The following is a 26,912-nucleotide window of genomic DNA, read 5'->3' as shown; positions in this document are numbered from 1 at the left end:
CATTCTTTGGGATACCTACTGGAAATCAAATTAAAATAAGCCATAAATTATTTTTTTGAATATCAAATGTGTTTTATTGTATATTATATATAAATATATATATTTATATAATATATATAACATATAAACATATATATAATATATAATATATAAATATATATAATATATAAATATATATAAATATATATAAATATATAATATATAAATATATATAATTATATATAATATATAATATAATATATATTATATTATATATTATAAATATATATTTTTTATATATATAATATATATTATATTATATAATATATAACATAATATAGTATAATATATAATATTATATTATATTATATATAATATAATATTATATATAATATAATATAATATTATATATAATATAATATAATATTATATTATATATAATATAATATTATATTATATTATATATAATATAATATAGTATATTATAATATCTAATATAATATTATATAATATAATTATACTTTAAGTTCTATATATAGAACTTTATTATATATTATACTTTAAGTTCTAAGGTACATGTGCACAACGTGCAGGTTGGTTACATATGTATACATGTGCCATGTTGGTGTGCTGCACCCATTAACTTGTCATTTAATATTAGGGATATCTCCTAATGCTATCCCTCCCTCCTCCCCCCACCCCACGACAGGCCCCAGTGTGTGATGTTCCCCTTCCTGTGTCCAAGTGTTCTCATTGTTCAATTCCCACCTATGAGTGAGAAAATGTGGTGATTGGTTTTTTGTCCTTGCCATAGTTTGCTGAGAATGGTGGTTTCCAGCTACGTGTCCCTACAAAGGACATTGACTCATCATTTTTTATGGCTGCATAGTATTCCATGGTGTACATGTGCCACATTTTCTTAATCCAGTCTATCACTGATGGACATTTGGATTGGTTCCAGGTCTTTGCTATCGTGAATAGTGCTGCAATAAACATACCTGTGCAGGTATCTTTATAGCAGCCTGATTTATATTCCTTTGGGTATATACCCAGTAATGGGATGGCTGGGTCAAATGGTATTTCCAGTTCTAGATCCCTGAGGAATTGCCACACGGACTTCCAGAATGGTTGAACTAGTTTACAGTCCCACCAACAGTGTAAAAGTGTTCCTATTTCTCCACATCCTCTCCAGCACCACTTGTTTCCTGACTTCTTAATGATTGCCATTCTAACTGGTGTGAGATGACATCTCATTGTGGTTTTGATTTGCATTTCTCTGATGGCCAGTGACGATGAGCATTTTTTCATGTGTCTTTTGGCTGCATAAATGTCTTCTTTTGAGAAGTGTCTGTTCATATCCTTTGCCCACTTTTTGATGGGGTTGTTTGTTTTTTCTTGTAAATTTGTTTGAGTTCTTTGTAGATTCTGGATATTAGCCCTTTGTAAGATGAGTAGATTGCAAACATTTTCGCCCATCCTGTAGGTTGCCTGTTCACTCTGATGGTAGTTTCTTTTGCTGTGCAGAAGCTCTTTGGTTTACTTAGATCCCATTTGTCAATTTTGGCTTCTGTTGCCATTGCTTTTGGTGTTTTAGACATGAAGTCCTTGCCCATGCCTATGTCCTGAATGTTATTGCCTAGGGTTTTCTTCTAGGGTTTTTATGGTTTTAGGTCTAACATTTAAGTCTTTAATCCATCTTGAATTAACTTTTGTATAAAGTGTAAGGAAGGGATCCAGTTTCAGCTTTCTACATATGGCTAGCCAGTTTTCCCAGTACCATTTGTTAAACAGGGAATCCTTTCCCCATTTCTTGTTTTTGTCAGGTTTGTCAAAGATCAGATAGTTGTAGATGTGTGGTATTATTTCTGAGGGCTCTGTTCTGTCCCATTGGTCTATATCTCTGTTTTGGTACCAGTACCATGCTGTTTTGGTTACTGTAGCCTTGTAGTATAGTTTGAAGTCAGGGAGTGTGATGGCTCCAGCTTTGTTCTTTTGGCTTAGGATTGACTTGGCAATGTGGGCTCCTTTTTGGTTGCATATGAACTTTAAAGTCGTTTTTTCCAATTCTGTGAAGAAAGTCATTGATAGCTTCATGGGGATGGCATTGAATCTATAAATTACTTTAGGCAGTATGGCCATTTTCATGATATTGATTCTTCCTATCCATGAGCATGGAATATTCTTCCATTTGTTTGTGTCCTCTTTTATTTCATTGAGCAGTGGTTTGTAGTTCTCCTCGAAGAGGTCCTTCACATCCCTTGTAAGTTGGATTCCTAGGTATTCTATTCTCTTTGAAGCAATTGTGAATGGGAGTTCACTCATGATTTGGCTCTGTTTGTCTGTTATTGGTGTGTAAGAATGCTTATGGTTTTTGCACATGGATTTTGTATCCTGAGACTTTGCTGAAGTTGCTTATCAGCTTAAGGAGATTTTGGGTTGAGACGATGGGGTTTTCTGGATATACAATCATGTCATCTGCAAACAGGGACAATTTGACTTCCTCTTTTCCTAACTGAATACCCTTTATTTCTTTCTCCTGCCTGATTGTCCTGGCCAGAACTTTCCACACTGTGTTGAATAGGAGTGGTGAGAGAGGGCATCCTTGTCTTGTGCCAGCTTTCAAAGGGAATGCTTCCAGTTTTTGCCCATTCAGTATGATATTGGCTGTGGGTTTGTCATAAATAGCTCTTATTATTTTGAGATACATTCCATCAATACCTAGTTTATTGAGAGTTTTTAGCATGAAGGGCGGTTGAATTTTGTCAAAGGCCTTTTCTGCATCTATTGAGATAATCATGTGGTTTTTGTCTTTGGTTCTGTTTATATGCTGGATTACGTTTATTGATTTGCGTATGTTGAACCAGCCTTGCATCCCAGGGATGAAGCCCACTTGATCATGGTGGATAAGCTTTTTGATGTGCTGCTGGATTTGGTTTGCCAGTATTTTATTGAGGATTTTTGCATCAATGTTCATCAGGGATCTTGGTCTAAAATTATCTTTTTTTGTTGTGTCTCTGCCAGGCTTTGGTATCAGGATGATGCTGGCCTCATAAAATGAGTTAGGGAGGATTCCCTCTTTTTCTATTGACTGGAATAGTTTCAGAAGGAATGGTACCAGCTCCTCCTTGTACCTCTGGTAGAATTCGTCTGTGAATCTGTCTGGTCCTGGACTTTTTTTGGTTGGTAAGCTATTAATTATTGCCTCAATTTCAGATCCTGTTATTGGTCTATTCAGAGATGCAACTTCTTCTTGGTTTAGTCTTGGGAGGGTGTATGTGTCCAGGAATTTATCCATTTCTTCTAGATTTTCTAGTTTATTTGTGTAGAGGTGTTTATAGTATTCCCTGATGGTAGTTTGTATTTCTGTGGGATCGGTGGTGATATCCCCTTTATCATTTTTTATTGTGTCTATTTGATTCTTCTCTCTTTTCTTCTTTATTAGTCTTACTAGTGGTCTATCAATTTTGTTGATCTTTTCAAAAAACCAGCTCCTGGATTCATTGATTTTTTGAAGGGTTTTTTGTGTCTCTATCTCCTTCAGTTCTGCTCTGATTTTAGTTATTTCTTGCCTTCTGCTAGCTTTTGAATGTGTTTGCTCTTGCTTCTCTAGTTCTTTTAATTGTGATGTTAGGGTGTCAGTTTTAGATCTTTCCCACTTTCTCTTGTGGGCATTTAGTGCTATAAATTTCCCTCTACACACTGCTTTGAATGTGTCCCAGAGATTCTGGTATGTTGTGTCTTTGTTCTCGTTGGTTTCAAAGAACATGTTTATTTCTGCCTTCATTTCGTTATGTACCCAGTAGTCATTCAGGAGCAGGTTGTTCAGTTTCCATGTAGTTGAGCAGTTTTGAGTGAGTTTCTTAATCCTGAGTTCTAGTTTGATTGCACTGTGGTCTGAGAGACAGTTTGTTATAATTTCTGTTCTTTTACATTTGCTGAGGAGTGCTTTACTTCCAACTATGTGGTCAATTTTGGAATAGGTGTGGTGTGGTGCTGAGAAGAATGTCTATTCTGTTGATTTGGGATGGAGAGTTCTGTAGATGTCTATTAGGTCCGCTTGGTGCAGAGCTGAGTTCAATTCCTGTATATCCTTGTTAACTTTCTGTCTCATTGATCTGTCTAATGTTGACAGTGGGGTGTTAAAGTCTCCCATTATTATTATGTGGGAGTCTAAGTCTCTTTGTAGGTCTCTAAGGACTTGTTTTATGAATCTGGGTGCTCCTGTATTGGGTGCATATATATTTAGGATAGTTAGTTCTTCTTGTTGAATTGATCCCTTTACCATTATGTAATGGCCTTCTTTGTCTCTTTTGATCTTTGTTGGTTTAAAGTCTGTTTTATCAGAGACTAGGATTGCAACCCCTGCCTTTTTTTGTTTTCCGTTTGCTTGGTAGATCTTCCTGCATCCCTTTATTTTGAGCCTATGTGTGTCTCTGCATGTGAGATGGGTTTCCTGAATACAGCACACTGATGGGTCTTGACTCTTTATCCAATTTGCCAGTCTGTGTCTTTTAATTGGGGCATTTAGTCCATTTACATTTAAGGTTAATATTGTTATTTGTGAATTTGATCCTGTTGTTATGATGTTAGCTGGTTATTTTGCTCGTTAGTTGATGCAGTTTCTTCCTAGCCTTGATGGTCTTTACAATTTGGCATGATTTTGCAGTGGCTGGTACTGGTTGTTCCTTCCCATGTTTAGTGCTTCCTTCAGAAGCTCTTGTAGGGCAGGCCTGGTGGTGACAAAATCTCTCAGCATTTGCTTGTCTGTAAAGCATTTTATTTCTCCTTCACTTATGAAGCTTAGTTTGGCTGGATTTGAAATTCTGGGTTGAAAATTCTTTTCTTTAAGAATGTTGAATATTGGCCCCCACTCTCTTCTGGCTTGTAGAGTTTCTGCCGAGAGATCAGCTGTTAGTCTGATGGGCTTCCCTTCATGGGTAACCTGACCTTTCTCTCTGGCTGCTCTTAACATTTTTTCCTTCATTTCAACTTTGGTGAATCTGACAATTATGTGTCTTGGAGTTGCTCTGCTTGAGGAGTATCTTTGTGGCGTTGTCTATATTTCCTGAATTTGAATGATGGCCTACCTTGCTAGGTTGGGGAAGTTCTCCTGGATAATATCCTGCAGAGTGTTTTCCAACTTGGTTCCATTCTCCCCGTCACTTTCAGGTACACCAATCAGACGTAGATTTGGTCTTTTCACATAGTCCCATATTTCTTGGAGGAATAAGCCATAAATTATTGGATTCATTAATTCAGGTAGGAGATTTTAAAATATACACCTTAAGTCCCATTGTTTTCTAAATTCATTTTTTATTGTATAGTGTTGTCCAATATTTTTGTTTTTATTACAAATCAAAGCTGCTCATTCCTCAAAAATACAATATACACATATATAAAAGAAAACAAAAAATTATTATCATCTATTCTTTCCAGAGGTATCCGTTGTCAACACCTGAGTGTATATATTTCCATGTCATATGTTATATGGATACATTAGTTTAAACCATATGAAACTACTATTCAGTCTTTTCAACTTATACAAAATTATGTATTTTATCCCAATATATAGAAATATTAACACTTCATAAAAATGGAAATGTGCAGAGCATGCTTATATATGCAATTGTCAGGTGCTTGAATTATTTCAGCTGATACTATTATGTTGCACATGACAGGAAAAACCTGGCTGAGAGGAAAAAGTGGCTGACAATTAATTATAATAGTGAAAATGGTAGTGTAAAACACTGTGAAAAACTTCTATAATATACATAGATCTATAAAAACTTAAGGATTACATAGGAGCCCAGATTGACAGAAGGCATAAGTTCTGAGATCTACTGCACAGCAGAGTGACTGTAGTCAATGATAATGTATTGTATATTTTAAAATGAGATTAAATTTCATGTATCTCATAAAAATTATAGGTAAGCAAGGTGATAGAGATGTTAATTAGCTCAATTTAATCATTCTATGTTGCATACATATATCAAAACATCACATTTGTATCCTATAAATGTATACAATTATGATTTGTAAATTGAAAATGTTAATTTTAAAAGGTAGAAAAATATCATTACAAGTGAAAAAATAAAAGGTCCCATGCTACCTCAAAACTAACAACAGACAAAATACCCAGGGCTAATTATTTCTTAAATGACTTCATTTTTTAGAAAGTTCACAGCAAAATTAAGAGGAAGGTACAGGGATTTTCCGTCTACTTCCTGTCCCCCATAGATGTATTGCTTCCCTCATTATTAACATCCCCCACCAAAGTGGTACATTTGTTTACATTTGATGAACCTGCGATAAATCATCATTACTGAAAGTCCATAGATTACACTAGGATTCACTCTTGGTGTTGTATATTGTATAAGTTCAGAGAAATATTGTATAATGACCTGCATCTATCATTGCAATATCATACAGAGCATTTCCACTGCCTCCAAAATCCTTTGTGCTCCCTCTATTCATTCCTCCCTCCCACCAACCGCTGACAACCACTGATCTTTTCACTGTCCCCAAAGTTGTGCTTTCCATGTCATATAGTTAAACCTACAGTATGTAGACTTTTCAGATTGGCTTCTTTCACTTAGTAAAATATATTTACGTTTCCTCCATGTCTTTCTGTGGCTTGATAGCTCATTCCTTTTTATCACTAAATAATACTCCACTGTCTGGATGTACCACAGTTTATCCACTCACCTATCAAAGGACAGCTTGGTTGCTTCCAAATTTGAGCATTGTGAATAAAGCTGCTATAAATATAGATGCCAGTAAGTTTTGAGGCAATTTGTTATGCAGCCCTGGTAACTTATAGAAGGTGTTAAAAGATTATATTCAGGAATCCATCTCTTATTCAACTCTGTTTTCTTCTATATTGGCTTCAACTGCAAGCAATTCTCTTCTGGTATTAGCTTCAAGTTCTCATTTTCTTTCTTATTATAGTTGCAGCAAAAGTTTCAAGCAGAGGTCTGATTAGGGTAGATTTGGACCAGTTAATAGTGCCTGGGAGAGGCAGTGTTTTAATTTATTCAGGACTACAGAGACTGTTCTGAAATTGAGGTTGGAAATTCTCCTCTGAACCACACAGGCAAAAAGTGAGAGAAGGGTGGCTTATCTAAGGGAAATCAAATTCTGAAACCAAAATGTGAGGCATATGTGTTCAGACAAAGACAACATATTTTAGCTACAGAAGTTTCAACTATAAATAAAGAAGAATGGGGTGTTGTACACTAATACTTTTAAGATATTAAAAATAAAATGGTAAATTGTCTTTACTTCTAAGGTTATAATTAAGGAAATAACTTATAATTTTAAGTTGAAGAGAAGGAAACAGAGATGCAAGCAGAGTAGTGAGTCATTTGGAAATATTTTTCAAATCTCACTAAGGATTTTAATAACTGAAAACAAATAAACACCACCCCTCAACTGTTAAAGTACATATTCACTCATCTCAATGGCTTTTTTATTTACTGTGTTTAGAAAAGCAACACTAAACAAATTGGGGAATATTTGTTGGTGACCAAGCATGATGTGGATGAGATTGAGATTATAGATTTAATACTTCCCTGGGTCGATTTTGGGACATGGTCAATAATCTTAGCTATATATATATCACTGTTCTTAAGGAAAGCAGGAAAAATATGTATAAGCTAGTACATTTCTGCTTCAGGAAAAATTACCCACAGTGGATGTCACAGAGTTATTTGAGGATTAAAGGTAAAATTACAGCAAGCAAAATTACTTTATAAACCATCAATCACTAAATAAATTTAAGAGATTATTACAGTGATAAGATACGCTAGTAAACATATAGAAAATGGATTGTCCTTTCAACTTCAATCTTTTGTTGTTTGTTGTTGTAGGTATTATAGATTTGTTTTTATTTTGTTGTTGCTTTACAAATGAAACGAATAGAAACCTAAATTATACTGTGGGGCAAAGAGAAAAATAATTTTCAAAAAAAGTTTTTGTCTTGTTTTTAAATGTTAATTCGAATGTTTTCTTTCATTAAGGATGATCTTGGCTTGAAATAGGGAGTTTTACAAACTCTCTATTTCACATTTCTCTGCATAGCATCATAAGCACATCTATATTTAGTGTTGGGTATGTGCAAAGCATTATGTAAAGTGTTAGAAGTACTAACTTCTTATAGTAGCCAGATAAATACCCTACTGTCAAGGAGTTTACACTATAGTAGGGTAAACTGCCAAACTATTTCCAACTAGATAGTAAATATTATAGGGCAGTACCCATGTCATATTTATTTCTGTAGGTTCCAGATCACTTAGCATCATGCTTTGTTTGTAGAATAAGTTTATTAATGCAAAGACAACTAAGACTACTCAAATATCAATTGTGGTACAGATTGCAATGCCACAGAAGCTCAAATGTCTCTAAGCTGGCAAAAGAAGTAGGAAATTTGTGTAGAAGTTGAATCACAAGTTTGTTTTATGGGTATAGAACTGGAGAGGACAAATAGTGTTTACACAAATATCACAGCAACCCCAAGAGTATATGTTGTCATTTATATTTTTTCAGATGAGGAAATTGATGTTCAAAAAGCTTCCAAAATAAACCTTGATCAATATCCCAGGTTGTAACTGTTAAAGCCATTGCTTCAAACATTTTCTTACTTCCAGGTTAGCAGAAAGAAAGTAGGTATGGAAGTGACAATGAATACAACAGTTTCCCCAGAACATAGTTCTTTTAAGGGCAATGGAAGCCATCCATTTTAGAGCATAGTTAAGAAATAGTTAAAGGAAAGGTTGAGTGACATGCTAAAAATTCTTTATTTTATAAGCAATAGAAAGACATTAAAGATTTTTGGGTATTGTGTGACAAGTGAAAAACAGTGATTTGCAAAAGTTAATTATCCTTGATGTTGGCAATGGCCAATAAATGAAAAAGTCTAACGCAGGGAAACGAATTAAGAGAATGTTACAATATATCATGTATGAAGTGGTGAGTGCCTAAATTACAGCGTACAAAATTCTTCATTCCTCACATGCCCCTTGCTTACTGTCCATAAACCAAATATTCCAGTTTAATAATAACTTTGCTTAAGGATACAACTGATCACTTCCCAGGATACACAAAATAAATTATATTTTTCTACTATTATTAGCATCTTACATTAATATGGTTCATTTATTACAATTGATGAACAAATATTAATACACTTTTATTAACTAAAGGACATAGTTTACATTAGAGCTCAATCTTTGTATTGTACATTTATGGGTTTTAACAAATATATAATGTCATGTATCTGCCATTACAATACCATACAGAATAATTTTACTGTCCTAAATATCTTCCATACCCTGTCTATTCACCTCTCTCTTCCTCCTTCCTGCTGTACCACGATAATCACTGGTCTCTTTATTGTCTGTATAGTTTTGCTATTTCCAGAATGTCATATAGTTTAAATTGTAGCCTTTTCAGACTTGTTATTTACTTAGCAGTACTTACTCAAGGTTCCTCCATGTCTTTTCATAGCTTGATAGCTCATTTATTTTTATCACTAAATAATATCTCATTGTATAGGTGTACCACTTTGTTTACCCATTCACCTCTATTGTGACATCTTTATTGCTTTCAAGTTTTGGCATTTATACATAAAGTTGTTATGAACACTTGTGTGTAGGTTTTTGTGTGGATATACATTTTCAACTCACTTGGGCAAATACCAGAGTACAATTAATTATTTGTATGGTAAGATCATGTTTAGCTTTGCAATAAACTGCCAAACTGTCTTCCAAAGAAGCTATACCATTTTGCATCCCCATCACCATCTTTATATGTATAATCAAGATTATTTTTGAGATTTTTATCATAGTTTTTATAATAATATACATTTTTGCCTAAATGAGTTTTTGCTTTGGCCATTTTACAAAATTTCAAATCACTAGTATTAATTGAGAAAAAGCTATTCTCTCAAGTTATACATTGTCTTCATATTAGTTTCATAGCTTATAAACTATTGATGCAGTCTCTCGATTTAGAATGTAGAGCAATTTAGGAAAAAATATTAAATACTGATGTAGCTTATTTTTAAAGGATTTCTCTGGTTGATGGGTGGAAAGTAAACTCTATAAGTACAAGAGCAGAAAAAGACCAGATATAATAGAAGAAGTAGGTATTCGATGATCATAAGATCTAGAGCATTAACTCTGGAGATAATGTGAAGTGCTCAGCTTTAGAATATGACTTGAATGTAGAAGCAACAGGACGTAGTGATAAAATGAATGTGGAAGGTGAAAGAAAAGACTGATGATGACATTTGTAATATTGGCGTGAGCAATTAGATTTTAACTGAGGCATGTAGGGGCGAGGGTCTTCAGAAGAGTCAATAATTCAACCTGGACATAAGATATATGAGATAGCTATTAAACATTCAAATGGAGAGATGAGTAAGTATTTGGATTTAGTAGTCTCAAGTTCAGTAGAGTTCATAAGAATCTAAATTTGAGAAACGTTGGCATATATAAAGAAATCAAAGCCATGGGACAGAATTAAACCTAGGAATTGAATATAAACTTCTTCCTAATACTGTACTTATGGTTCCAAGTAAATTCACTTATGATCAAAGAAATTTACCTTATTATGGATATGGCTAGCAATGGATGTGATGGAAGTGACCCTTCTTATACTATGGCTTGGATGTTTCTGTTTTCTTCCAATTGTCAGTATATCTCAAAGTTGGATCTCTAGCCATTTTGTAAATATATAGATGTCCTGGGTTCTCTTATATTGTCTTTCCCCCTCGTTTCTGTTGGAACAATTTGGGTCTACCCTTCAGTGTTTTACCTTCTGCAAGACTGTACATTAAAAACAGTGAACTACTTCTCATTGGCTAGTCTATTAAAAGCAGAACCTATTCCTTATTAACTCAATTGCAATAGTGTATAACTATTGCATATAATTGCAATAATAGTGTAACTCAATTGTTGCTAATAGTGTATCATTAGTATGTTTCTATAAAACATATTTTTCCAATGTTGTCTTGATTTTTAGATCTATCAAATATATTTCCAACATTGTCTTGATTTTTATCAAATATATTTCCAATGTCTTGATTTTTAGATCTATCAAATATGGAACAATAAAATGTTCAAACTGCTAAATTTCAGGGGTATTTAATGGGAGGACAATTTATAAAGGTGTGGAGAGTCTGTTAGGAAAGTACAAGCACTATAGGGCACAATGTTACTAATCCTATGCCTAAAGAATGAGAGTAGAAAGAAATTTCCAGAACCCAGAGACAAAGAGCTGTGTGAAGAAGGGCAACTGACAGGAGCAAACAAAGTTGGGGATTTGCAACCAGCTTAAGCTGATCTGCAAGGAGGAGGCAGAAAGAATAAGCACCCTGATCTCATTTGTCTCCCAGTTTCCTACCTGTGGGTGTTCTTAATATTTAGGACTCTCCATGGGTGCCACCATGCCCAGCTAATTAAAAAAAATAATAAATTTTAGAGACTGCATCTCGCTATGTTGCTCAGGCTTGTCTTGAATGCCTGGCCTCAAGCAATCCTCCCACCTAAGCCTCCCCCGTAGCTTGGATTACAGGTGTGATCCATCACGCCAGCTCTGTTATTTTAAAGAAGAAAAATTGCTCTTAACTCTCCTAGTCTAAGAGGCTTTAACCCTGTCCCAGGCTAAAAACAACTTCGGCACAGACATTTGGTGAAGTGGAGGGAGCTGATAGTGCCAAGGAAATTAATAGTGCCAAGGCTAAAGGGGTATTTAAGATGTGTAGGCCCGGCGCGGTGGCTCATGCCTGTAATCCCAGCACTTTGGGAGGCCGAGGCGGGTGGACTACCTGAGGTCGGGAGTTTGAGACCACCCTGATCAACATGGAGAAACTCCATCTCTACTAAAAATACAAAATTAGCCGGGCGTGGTGGCACATGCCTGTAATCCCAGCTACTCGGGAGGCTGAGGCAGGAAAATCTCTTGAACCCAGGAGGCGGAGGTTGCGGTGAGCCTAGAAATCACGCCACTGCACTCCAGCCTGGGCAACAAGAGCGAAACTCCGTCTCAGAAAAAAAAAAAAAAAAAAAAAAAAAGTATAGCAGAAGGTGCTTATAGACAATATATTCAATCACATGGCTAGTTGCAGAAAGGAAAACTATGGCCATTACATATTTTATTAATATAAACCAACTTTCATTCTCTCACTGTTTTGTATGTACACTATTTGGTTATTTAACTTAAATGTTAAAATAAAAAATATTATAAAGTGATAGTGACTAAGCTAATAAAGGAGCATGTATTTTCCAGAGATGAATAGAGTTATTTATGGGCAAGGTGACCATATAATTTATTTTTATAACTTGGAAAATTTAAGATATAAGGGGATGATAAGATAACACAATTATAAATTAAAAATATTTATGTCAGTGAACTTCAAAATTAGTTCTGTTCAAAAATTATTTTCTATAATGACTTCTCAAAAGTCATATATCTGCATACATTAAAACAATTTTATTCATATTCTGAACATTAAAATATAAGTGAAATAATTATTCTTATTAAATATCCACATACTTCTATCAATTTTTAAATATATGTTGCTAATAGTGTGTCATTAGTATTTTTCTATAAAACATATTTTTCCAATGTTGTCTTGTTTTAAACTTTTTCTAAGATAATATTTGCAACTTCCTCAAAGTTGCATTTAGTGGCTAATAAATTTTGAATTGATGACAATTTCAAATGCCTTGTCTCTGTAAACTTTAATAATTTTAATTGAGAAAAGTATCTCTGTATAGGTGCTTAGTTGCCTGGTAAGCTCAAGCTCAATTTGCTAAATGGGAGATATTCTCAAGGATATTTATTCATATTGCAAAGCATAAATATTTAATTCAAAATATTTTATTTTTTATTCATACTAAGTGACTTTCTTTGACAAATATTTTACCAGGAAAACTTACAAAATAAGTTGCTTCTATTCATGATGCTTTTTAATTATTTCATTGGATTTAAAGACCATATAGTCATATTCTTTCTATTTATCTCCTTTTCAGGACAGAATACATCTTTTTCAATTAAAAATATGAGCTCCATTAAAATATTCTTCCTACATGACTAGATTTCCAGGCACAATTATAAAATGTCAAAATTAGATATCATATTACATGTAAGCTCTTATGGTTTATTGTTTCTTCTTTGCTTTTGTAAAAATAAATTTTAATAATTTGTTTATAAGCTTTTTAAAAATAATTGCAGTTTGCAAACAAAGTTCTTTTTTGCTCCCTTTTGTGACAACTGTGATTAAAGCCTTCATACTGATTTTGAACAAAATGCAGCTGAAACTTAGAAGAATCATTTAGAAAAACATTGTTCAGACAACAAATATGGTCAGTTGATACACAGCAGTGATGGTTGAATAATTAGATATCCATGGGCAAAAAGCAAAAAAAATGTAAGAGAGAGAGAGCTCCCACACATACCTAGCACCATATACAAAAATCATTTCGACATGGACCCTAGATATTAATTTAAACCCCAAATTATAAAACTTATAGAATAAAATATAGGAGAAAATTGTTATGGCCTAGGATTAGTAAAGATTTCTTAGGTACAACACGATAAGCACATTCCATAGAAGAAAAAAAAATTGGACTTCATCAAAATTCAAACACGATTAAGAGAATGAAAAGCCAAACCACAATTCTGATAAATTATTTGTGTCCATGGTATATGTAAATTAAAAAATATGTAAATATATATTCACTCTCTATAAATGTACATATATATACACATACATTCTCAAACGCTAAGAAAACAACCCAGTAAAAACTGAAAATGGGCAAAAGAGCATATGGACACTTATCCAGAGAGGAAAAATGGATGCCAAAAATGTGAGTATGCTTATCATCATTAGTCATTAGGGAAATGAAAAATTAAAACCACAATAAGATACAAATACACATGTACTAGACTATCTAAAACTAAAACATCTGACCATACTAAATGTTGGCAAGTATATGAAACAGTGGGAACTTTTAGTCACTGAAGATTGGAATGTAAAATAGTACAGCCGTTTTGAAAAAGGTTTGGAAGTTTCTTTTTAAAATTGTTTAAGATGTACAATATGACATTTTGAGATACACATACATACTGAATTTATTACTACAGTCAAAGAAATTTACATATCTATCTTTCATAGGAATTTTTTTGTGGTTAAGAGCACCTAAAATTTATTCTCTCAGCACATTTTCAGTATATAGTGTTATTAATAATAGTCTTCATGCTGTACATTAGATCTCTGGACTTATTCATCCTACCTAACTACTAATTTGTATCCTCGACCTACATCTCTCCATTTTCTCCCCCATCCCCACCCCTTGTAACCACAGTTCTACTCTCTATTTCTATTTATTCTACCTTTTCTCTTTTTAGATTCCACATACAACTGAGATCATATACTATTTGTATTTCTGTGTCTGGCTTAGTTCACTTAGCATATCCTCCAAGTCCATCCATGTTGTCACAAATGGCAGTATCTCCTCTTTTAAGACCGAATAATATTCCACTGTATGTATGAATCACAATTGCTTTATGCATTCATCTGTCATTGGACACTTAGGTTGTTTCCATATCTTGATTATTGTGAAAAATGCCATAAAGAATATGGGAGTACAGCTATCTCTATGGAGTGCTGATTTCATTTCATTTGTGTATACACCCAATAGATGGACTTAATTTTAAAAACTGATATTTTTAATTTTATTAAAGAGATAAATTAGTTGTTAAATAAATGCAGTAAAATGTCATATATATTTTTTCCAAAAAATACATATTAAATACCTTATTAAAATTGTAGATTTTAATTCAATAAAACATTTTTATTAACTTTAATAAACAGTCATCCATCTACTTTTTCTCTGAACTTGTAGTATGGGTTTCTGAAATAATTTGGAAATATTGAGGTCCACTTGCCAATGAACTTGCTTCCTTATTTGCAAAATAGGATAATGAATTAACTGCCAGAACATGATTGTTGTGACTATAATGTGACAGATTATAGAGAAAGGCCTAAATAAAAGAAACATCCTACAGAAATATAAAGCATTTTATCACGAAAATAATCAAATATTTGTTCCATATTTTTTGAGAATCAAAAATTATTAATCAAGAAGAGCAAACAAACCCATCTGGATTTTTTAGGATAAAGATCAGTTTATATGACAAAAACGAAAACACACATGGATAAAAGTAGACAAAAGCATATTTATTTCTCAGATGAGCTCAATAGGCTAAAGGTGTGGCTCAGCTCAATCATGGTATACAGTGGTGTAGATACTTTCGACACTGGTGTAGCATCATTCCCTAGCATATAGATTTCTTCTGCATGGTCATAGTTGTTCACTGCCTCATTTGGCTTTAACCAAAAGGGAATAGGAAATAGGGAAAGTTCAGATTCAGAAAAAATTGTTTACGCTTATATTTTATTAGCAAGAATTTAGTTGAGTGTCCAAACATGGCTACCTACAAAGGAGGCTGGAAATATTGTCTTCAATTGGGTTAGCCTATATGACCAGGGAGAAAAGTACAACAAATTTAGAGGAGAAAACTACCAGTCAGTTGCATCCCCCTATGCAGCATATCTGACCACTTCATATTTACTATGGAATTCAGTAATAATATTAATGAATTTCTTTGTATTCATGATGTAATTGACTTTGTGCCTAAGTCATACCGTTTATCTTTTACTCTGTGTGGATTTTCTTTACAGACTATAATTTAGTATGAGATAAAAAATAATTTTGACAAGTCTTCTGCATTTTATAAGGATTTTATCTCTTCTAGTCACAAAGGAACTCTGCTCCATCATCAGATGTCTTGCTTCTCAATATGGCACTGTGTAAAACTTCATGAGCACTATGGAATAAATTAATGGTTGAAATTGGTTAACTTTGATGGTATCTGTGAGGGATACAAAAAAACGGAGAGAGTGAGGAGAGAATGTCTGAGCTATTTCAGAGAAAAACACATTTTATACAAAAAGCTTGTCATGCAACTTACAGATTTGGCAAAATGCCCAAGAGGTAGTTTAACATGCCATAGTAATGGGAGGTTGCTTTAATACTGCTCATGAAGAAGCAATTTCTTTGTTAAAGGGCTTTCCAATTGAATGAGTATGCCCTGTGCATACCGTAGGAGGCCTTCCTTTCCTAGGAACCCATGTTCATTGCTTAATGCATGTCTGGAGACAAACCTAAACTTGATTTTCCAAGGAAAAACAATCTTACCTGTAATTTGAAAAATGGACTTAATATATCAACCCATTAAGCCTTTCATTATTATTAAGTATTATTGCTAGGATTAGGAATAACCTTATACTATTCAAAACTCCCTCTGTTACAAGAAGCATGTGGTTTGGGACAGAAGGTCTCAAATCTAATTTCAAAATTTCCATGGTTAGTGTAAATTACTTTGGGCAGAAAGGTGGTAGCAGAGTTCCTATGAAAGATATTATTTTAAATGTCATGGAGAGAATTGATAATCAAGGTTTGTAACATAAAGTTTCTTTTGGCAGATACAAGAATGAAGAGAGGCTCTATAAATTCCCTAAGATCTTGTGTCTTATTCCTACATAAGGAATTAATAGTAAGTGAACAGTTTGAGGAACTTAAAAAAATAATTCCTTAATGATTTGGAGAATGAAAAATAATGAGATTCAAAAGAATGTGTTAGAGTCATTAAGCAGATATTTCAGAAATTGTGAAAAATAGAGGACGTGAAGTCATCATAGTGAGAAACCAGATATGTGCTTATTTTTTTAAAAAAATTTACAAAAATGTATCATAGATTCAGACAAGTACACAAATCTTAACTGTGCAACTTGTTAAATTTTCACTAAGTAAACACATCCATATAACCACTGCCAAGATCCAGAAGTAGAATATTACCATCACCCTTGAGGTCCTCCTTGTACCTACTTCCAGGCTCTAAGTGCCACAGTAAAAGTAACCACCATCCTGCTTTCTAACACCTTCAACAAATGTTGCCTGGTCTTGAACTTTATATGAATGAAATTATACAATATATAGTCTTTGTTTGGCATCTTTCACTAAATGTTATGTTGATACTTATTGATGTTAATGGTGTGTAACAATAATTTATTTCCTTTTGTTATGTAGTGTTCAATTGTATGAATATTTCACAGTTTATTCTTTCTAGAGATGATATGCGTTTAGATTGCTTCCAGTTTAGACCACATATGAATAATACTGCTATGAACACTTTTGTGTCTGTAGATAGATAGATGATTGATAGATTAGATAGATAGATGCAGGTACACACATTATTTTGGGTTATGTATACTTAGGAGTTGAATTTATTTGTCATAGAGTGTACATGTGTTCAGATTTAGGAGATATTGACAAAGATATTTCCAAAGCAATTGTACCAAAATAAACTCCCACCAGCAATATATGAAGGTTCCAGTTACTCCCTATCCTCAGCAATCCTGAAAATTGTCAGGCCCTTTGGTTTTAGGCATTGTGATTGGCATGTGATTACAACTTCTTCTGTTTTAAAATTCATATGTAAATTTGTATTTAAGCATATAAGAATAGGTTAATTCATATATGATTTAGGGGCAGTAAAATTATATAATATCACTAAATATAATAAATCATTGCAAACGTCAAGCATTCTGCACTATATATGAATATATATGTATAGAGAGATTTCAGTTTGTGAATTATTGACATGTTACCTTAATAGCAATTTATTTTAGTGGAAATTTTAAGACCTTCATTATCCTTTATTTAGGAATCAAATGAAACGTTTTCTACATTTCCATTTGACTGAATCGGTTATATCATAAAATATAATCAAATTATTGAAAGAATCACTTTAAATTAATAGCACATGCTGAGTTTCTATCACAAAATTTGGTTCAAGGAGTTTATGTTCCTTTCCGTTTAAGGAGTTGAGTCATTATGCTGCAATAATGAGAAATTAATAGATTTTTTAAGTTCTGCAAGCAACAAAGATCTTACACTCCTACATTATTCTTAATTATAAAATGTTATGGCTGATTTCCTTCAATGTTGATCTATACAACAAAGGTACAATTTTAAATGGATGTAAACCTTTCACTAAGACACTCGGAAAATTTAGTTTGTTCTTTTTTTATTTTATTTTATTTTATTATACTTTAAGTTTTAGGGTACATGTGCACAATGTGCAGGTTTGTTACATATGTATACATGTGCCATGTTGGTGTGCTGCACCCATTAACTCGTCATTTAGCATTAAGTATATCTCCAAATGCTATTCCTCCCCCCTCCCCCCACCCCACAACAGTCCCCGGAGTGTGATGAATTGTTCAGAAATTAAATAGCCTGCAATTTAAGAATCATAGATTTCCTGCTAAAGAAATAGTTGATACAAAAACTAAAATGTCCTTATAGCTCACTATCTCCAGACCTTCTTGAGAGACGGAGCTGGTCTTCAATTATCACTGTTTTGTAGGTATAGAAAATAATCTAAAAAATAGTAACAAGGCTTCATAAATGTTTCTTTCATTGATTTTATTTCTTAATATAACATAGTCTGATAATAAGGTGGATTAATCTGTACAAGTTCTCAAATGATCTAAGGTTAGAGGCACTGAATATAGAAAATGAACCCACAGGTTAGAACTCAATAACATTCATTTACCCTTTAAACAACTGGAGAAATCCATGATCACTCTGTTTAAGATGACTATCTTATTGCCAGCTGTACAATGTTTTATCTGCTTTGTCAAGAATTAAACTCTAACCCTGTTGGAGCAATTTAAACTCAATCCTACTGCTTTCCTCTCTGTAGCATGCCCTTTCTCATGTGACTTTGTAGTTTCTCTAGAGGCAGAGTTAACTTTCTTCTTGATTTGGGCTCAACCATATGACTTGCTTTGGCTAATATGTTTTAGCAGAAATGATGCAACCAAAATCATGAAACCTACTTGGTTAGTAGGGCTATGCTCTTGAAATTGTGCCATCACTATGAGAAGAGAATGGGTCTCAAAATGAACTTATGTTGAATAAAATGGAGCCCAGTATATAGCCAGGAATCATGCCCAGCAGAACTTGAAATTTGAAGCAGCCACTCAGATGATTAAAGGAGTGATTACCCAATCCACAGTTAACCTCCATACCCATGTATGTGGTATATGTAAAAGTAAATCTTTATGGTTGCATGCCACTAAGTTCGTTATATAGCATTGTTTTTGCTGTAAGTCATTGATATAATTCTTTTTTTTTTTTTTTCAAGATGGAGTTTCGATCTTGTCACCCAGGCTGGAGTGCAATGGCTCAATCTCGGCTCACTGCAACTTCTACCTCCTGGGTTCAAATGATTCTCCTGCCTCAGCCTCCCGAGTAGCTAGGATTACAGGCGCCCACCACCATGCCCAGCTAATTTTTGTATTTTTAGCAGAGACGGGTTTCACTATGTTGGCCAGGCTGGTCTCGAACTCCTGACCTCAGGTGATCCACCCGCCTAGGACTCCCAAAGTGCAGAATTACAGGTATGAGCCACCATGCCCAGCCTCACTGATGTAATTCTTAAAGGCAGACACTTTGTTGAATTTGAGTTTGTCCATAGCTTTTATCTAAATGCATATAGTAGGTGATCAAAAAAAGATTATGATATGAAATATATGAAAAGAATTATTTTCAAAAGCTCAAGCTTTGAGGACTTCATTTTCTTCTCAGTATTTTATTTATTTATTTGCTGTTATTTTATTATTTTATTTTTTATAATTTCAACTTTTATTTTAGATTCAGGGGATAGCATGTGCAGGCTTGTTACATGGGTATATTGTGTGATGCTGAGGTTTGGGGTATGATTGATCCCATCACCTAGGGACTGAACATAGTACCCAATAGTTAGTTTCTCAACCCCCACCCCTTCCCTGCCTCCCGCAACTATTAGTCTCCAGTATCGTTGCCATCTTTATGACCATGAGTACCCAATATTTAGCTCCTACTTATGAGAGAACATGTGTTTGGTTTTCTGTTCTTCCATTAATTCACTTAGGATAATGGCCTCCAAATGCATCCATATTGCTGCAAAGGACATAATTTTATTCTTTTCATGGCTGCGTAGTATTCTGTGGTATATATGTATTATGTTGTATTTATATAGTACACCATTGATGGGCACCTAGGTCCATTCCAGGTCTTTGCTATTGTGAATAGTGCTGTGATGAACATAGGAATGCATATTTTTGGTATAATAATGTATTTATTTATTTTTTGATATATACCTAGTAATTGGATTGCTGGGCCAAATGGTAGTCCTGTTTTAAGCTCTTTGAGAAATCTTCAAACTGCTTTCTACAGTGCCTGAATAATTTGCATTCCCGCCAACAGTTTATAAGCGTTCTCTTTTCTCTGCAGCCTCACTAACATCTGTTGTTTTGGGACTTTTTAGTCCCATTCTGACTGATACGAGATGGTATCTCATTGTGGTTTTGATTAGCATTTCTCTGATGATTAGTGATATGGAGCATTTTTTCATATGTTTGTTGGCTGCTTTTATGTCTTTTGAGAAATGTCTCTTGATGTTTTGCCCACTTTTAATGGGGTTGTTCTTTGCTTGCTGAATTGTTTAAAATTCTTATAGGTTCTGGATATTAGGCCTTTGTCAGATGCATAGTTGGTGAATATTTTCTCCCATTCTGTAGGTTGTCTGTTTACTCTATTGCTAGTTTCTTTTGTTGTACAGACGCTCTTTAGTTTAATTGTGTCTCACTTGTCAATTTTTGTTGCAATTGTTTCTGGGGACTTACTCATAAATTCTTTCTGAAGGTTGATATTCAGAATGGTGTTTTCTAGGTTTTCTTCTATGATGTTTATAGTTTGAGGTCTTACATTAAAATCTTTAATCAATCCTGAGTTAATTTTTGTATATGTTGAAAGGTAGTGGTCTAGTTTCATTCTTCTGCATATGGCTAGCCAGCTATCCCAGCACCATTTATTGAATAGGGAATCCTTTCTCTGTTGTTTACTTTGCCAGCTTTGTTGAAGAGCAGTTGGTTGTAGGTGTGCAGCTTTATTTCTGGGTTCTGTATTCTGTTCCATTGGTTTATGTGTCTCTTTTTGTACTGGTTCCATGCTGTTTTGTTTACTGTAGCCTTATAGTATAGTTTGAAGTCAGCTAATGTGATGCCTCTGGCTTTGTCCTTTTTGCTTAGGATCGCTTTTGCTATTTGGGTTATTATTTTTGTTCCATATGAATTTTAGAGTAGATTTTCTAATTCTGTGAAAAGTGACATTGGCAACTTGATAGAAATAGCACTGAATTTATAGATTGCTTTGGGCCATATGGCCATTTTAACAATATTGATTCTTCCCATCCATGAGTGTGGAATTTTTTTTATTTGTTTGTGTCATCTATGATTTCTTTCAGTAGTGTTTTGTAATTCTCCTTGTAGAGATCTTTTACTGTTGTCAGTATTTATTATCAACATTGATACTCAGAAAAGCTGAAAGAATAGTACAGAGAACACCCATATACCCACCACTTATATTTGCAAACCTAACCTAAAAGTTGAGATGCCATTTACAATAACCAATAAAATAAATAATCTCATAGAATGTTCATGCACTTTTCCCCCATACATTGTGGTTATCACTTTGTATTATCATTTATTACATTCCTTAAGTAACTCAGAAAAAAAAAAAAACAGATCAAGGCTAGTATGCTAAAGGATAACTATTTCAGGGCTTATCATTCCATCCACTATACATTGTGTAACTATAAATAAAGACTCAAAGGTGTTTAAAACAAAGAGGTTATGAAGTTGAGGCAGCACAACCTGGGCTAAACCACTCAGCATGCTATACATCTCTCTCATGCTATGTGCATTTGTGTTTTTTGTTGTACTGTTGAAGCACACCAAGTGTGCATTTAACTCATACTAATTTAACTACATACACTCAAAAGGGAAGAATGGAGGAATAAGAGAGAGAAGAAAAACAATTAAAATAGTGGCAGTGATTCGGTAGTTATTCCATTCAACCAAACATACAGTTAGATAGAAGAAATAAGTTCTGTTGTTCAGTAGCAGGATAGGGTGACTATAGTTTGCAACAGTATATTGTATACTTCAGAATATTCTGAAAAGACTTGAAATGTTCCTAACACATAGTTATTATGAATACTCAAGGTGATGAATGCCCCAAATTCCCTGACTTGATCATAATGTATTCTATGCAAGTATCATATACTCATATGTACTCCGTTAATATGTAAAATACTATGTATCAATAAAATATAAAAAGTAAAAAATACATATTTTCATATAGTATAACCTTTAAATATAAGCAAAATAGTTCATCTGTTGCCAAACTGAAGAAAGAGAGCTCTCCTAAAGGAAGAGCTAGAGAAAAAGCTATCTGTGAGATGGGATGTCCAGACAAAATCAACCCCCACAATTCTAAGGATGATCAAAGGTAATTTTGACTTCAAATGATATTGTGTACACTGATGTTAAAATCTAAGTCTCATGAAAAATTAATTTCAGTCCCCTGAAATGAAAATAAAACCTCCAACTCTCAAATGAATTATGAAGTATCCAATCTATCACATAGAAATAAGATTTATTAAATTTTATAATGAGTTAATATTTATCACATACTGCTATTATATGAATCATAGTTTTACTGTTTACCATCTGTAAAACGATTTCCAGTAGTTATTTGCCTAAGTTTCTTATCTCCTATACTAGAATCTGGACGTTTTGCTCTCTTTGCATCGCTCAGAGCAGTAGAATATTTCACTGCATAATCTTGTGAATGAACAACTAAATAAATTAATTAAAAAACATGAAATGTAAACAGATACCTGAACACTTGGGAATATAGATACTATGGTTTTATATTATGCTAACTCAAAATAGAATCAGACAAATTATGTTAAAAACAAAAGAGGAAAAAGCAGTGTTCTATAACAGCACTTCCATTCAGACCCCTGATATTTGGTAAATCTTTTATTTCATTTTGATAAGCTGTAAAATTACAACAAAAGGCCACTTTGACCTTAATTACAATATACAGTTAGAATTTGTTAAATATAATTTCAATATTAGGTAAAGGTACAATATTAAAAGGTCAAATGTTACTTCCACTGCTTGCTTTTTAAATAGCCTGTGTCCCCAAATAAGCAATCACATATATCAGCAAAGACACATTTATACTCTAAAAACGAACTTCCACAATTAAAATACCTAAGCTTTAAAACTTCCAGAGGGAAGGTTTCTAATTAGGAAGAGGGGAACATAACACTTTCATCGGTAGTAAGAAAAGTGCCTAACAAAGGATTTTAGCTAATCCTATGTGAATGGAAATTTCAGTCAAGAGAAAAGAAACCTTATAAAAAAGACGTTGAATAGAAAAAAATAAACTTTTTTTAATGCTATAGGAAGGAGAAATACAGTAACTTTCCAAAATTTGACACATTTGTCTGTGTCACCAGATTATAGGGCAAACATGCTATATGCGTCTATCAGAGTCAATAAGAAAACACCTTTTTAACACCTCCCATGTGATATGACCTAGGTCAGTAAAACTCAGACCTAAGGAGGAGACATCCTTTTTTTTCAGATGTGAGTGGGAAAATACTTTGCAACACCATTGAGGTCATTATGATGAAAGTGATTAAAGGTGATCTGGGGCAAATATAACAACATAGTTTACTGACTGACGGTACAGAGTCTTAAGGTTGAAATAGCTGTATTTGATCCTGGTTCTCCTATATTTTTCTGCATGGCCATGAGTAAATTATGCAGCCTTTCAGGTCTCATCTTGCTTCTCTTTATATAATACCAAAGTAATAGACTTCTTATAAGGAATAAACAAGATTTTGTATGTGAAGCTCTTGGGACAGTGTCTATAATACAGCAGAGCTGTAGTTATGGGTTTGAGATGTTAACAAGTCTCATAAGACAAAATTAGACTTTACTCTGATGCTACATTTACTTAGTTTCATAGAACAATTCAAGGCAGGAGATACAACAGGTAGATCATCAGCATCTCATTGGCAGGCCCAGCATCTATCCAAGTTCACAGATTCTTTTTCCCTGTTATTCTTCTACAGCATGAGCACCAAGGTGCCTGTGGGTCACCTTGAAATACAAAAGCCACAAGCCCATCTCCTTATTAATCTTTTATACGGTCCCAGTCACATAGGCCAGAGTCCTGCATGCCAAGGCAGAGCTCTGTCAACATAGGCAGTTTCCCACAACAAAGGGGGAAGACATAGCTTTTCCCATTTATTCTTTACTGTTTGCAAGGAAACAATGATTCAGATCCACAGATCATTCTCTGTAAGGTCTGCATCAGCCCAAACCTGATGATAATCCCTGATTCACAGTCAAGAATGTAGAAAATGTTCTAAAAATGTTGCCTTAGCAAAACAGGTAATATTTTAGGTGAGTTAGTGTGTACTCTCACGGCTAATGAAGGGTACTGACAATAACACATAAAAGTGAAGACTGTGGAAGAATTTAAATTATCCATTGAGTATTGAGATAGTAACTGTATGTTGAAAATAGTAGGAGTTGCTTTTTTTGTCTGATCAGTATCCACTTCCTCTTTATTCTGGTAAGAATATACTATTGCAGTTTTTCTTTGTGAGGTTCATTCTTTCTTCAATCCCATGTAGTTCTGATGGGTTGACCCACACTTCTATCTAATGGTAGGACTTGCATCACAAACATCTGCCCCTGTGGTTAATTCAGGACTGACATGTGACTTAAGCTAGGCCAATGAGTATTACCTTGGATTTTTCCAGAGACATTACGAAAGAAAAAATGTTTTTCAGCCATTAGTTTGTCACAGTAGCACTTCCTGGGAGAGTGTCAATGAACAGATACCAAAGGATAAAGCCTACCTGGGAATAAAGGAGACACAGAGAAAATCAATTACAAAAGATGAAAAGAAGATAAAATCTGAACTCTCTGGAATTTTCAAAAATGTAAGTCAATAAATTCCCTTTTTATTTTCAATTCAGTTTGAATTTGATGTCTGTTAAATGTAGTCTATAGGATTCTTGACTAATACAGGGCATGAATTGGATGGGGAGATGCACATGGAAAGAGCCTGCTTAAAGAGAAAGAGCAAAATCCATAACAAATAATTCTAGCAAGTATTTGCCAATGTAGATCAATTCCATACATGTATCAATGGCTGAAAGAGGTGGTCTGAGAAGGACTAGGACTGAGGTTGGAGAGAGGGTCAGGTAAACCATTTATTGAGAATAGACACTTATGAATGTCCCCTGGCAGATATGAACGGTCTATTGTAAAGCAAAGATGAATTGCAACAAGCTTAGTTCCTGGATAAGATTGGCAAACCTTTGGCACACAAGACATATCCAGTCTGTTGCCCAAGACATAGGACGTGGCTTCTTTCAGGAACCGGAAATCCAGTGGGGATGGAAAAACCTGGGGTTATCCCAGAGACAGAGGCAGAAGCAGCCAGAGACCAGAGGGAAGATGAAACTGACATTTAAGAAAACTTCCTGATTGTGTTAAAAAAAAATTCTCATGGATCCAGTGTGAGCAGTGTGGAGATGAAGGAGGAACATGGCTGGTATTTGGGGAGGGACTACTATGGGGCAGGCCTTGCTAGTTTACATTACTAGGAAAATATAAAAGATATTATTTGTTTCCCAAAATTACTGGGTAAGAAAATAAGAGGCCAGTAGAGCTAAAAGATTTTTTAAATGTTTGCCATTCAAATGAAATAAATACTTTTATTGAATCCAGTAAAGTTGTAGGATACAAAATCAACATACAAAAATCAGTTGTTTCTCTATTCACTAATAATACACTATCTAAAAAGAAAATTAGTAAAGCAATCCCATTAACAATAGCATCAAAAAGAATAAAGAAGTGAAGGACTTGTACAGTGAATCTCTGAAACCATAATAAAACAAATTTTAAAAGACATGAAAATATCTCCTGTTCATGATAGGAAGAATTATTATTGTCCAAAACAATCTACAGCCTCAATGCAATCCCTATCAACATCCCAATGACATTTTTTCCAGAAATATAAAAAACTATTAAAATTCATGTGGTACCACAAAAGACCCCCAAACAGCCAAACAATCTTGATAAAGAAGAACAAAGCTGGAGACATCACACTTCTTGATTTCAATATATATTACAAAGTTACAACAGTGAGAACAGTAAAGTACTGGCATAAAGACAGACATACAGACTAATGGAATGGAATAGAGAATCCATAAATAAACACACATATATGGTCAACTGATCTTTAATGAAGCTTCCAAGAATACCCAATGGAGAAATAATAGGCTCTTCAACAAAGGGTGCAGGGAAAATTGAATATCCAGCTGGAAAAGAATTAATTTGGATACTTGTCTTACACCATACATTTTATTCCAGTCAAAATGGATTAACGACTTAAGACCTGCAACTATAACACTTGTTGAAGAAAACACAGGAAAATTCTTCATGACATTGGTCTTGGCAATGATTTCATAGATATGACACTAAAAGCACAGGCAACAAAAGCAAAAATAGATAGTGGAACTAAGTCAAGTTAAAAAGCTTCTGCACAGCAAAGCAAACAACAGAATTAAAAGGCAACCTGTGGAATGGGAGAAAATATTTGCAAACCATATAGCAGATAAGGGGTTAACTGCCAAAATATATAAAGGACTCAATAACAACAACAACAAAACCCTAATAACCCAGTTAAATGGGCTGAGGACTTAAATAGACATTTCTCCAAAGAAGATAGACAAATGTTCAGTAAGTATATCAAAAGATGCTCATCATGACTAATCATCAGGGAAATGCAAATCAAAATTATAATGAGATGTCACTTCACATCTGCCAGGATAACTACTATCAGAAAAGTCCTCTAAAACAAAAGACAAATGTTGGC

The sequence above is a fragment of the Pan troglodytes genome, chromosome X (genome assembly GCF_028858775.2).
Source record: "Pan troglodytes isolate AG18354 chromosome X, NHGRI_mPanTro3-v2.0_pri, whole genome shotgun sequence".
Lineage (NCBI taxonomy): Eukaryota > Metazoa > Chordata > Mammalia > Primates > Hominidae > Pan > Pan troglodytes.
This window is presented reverse-complemented; position numbering follows the sequence as displayed.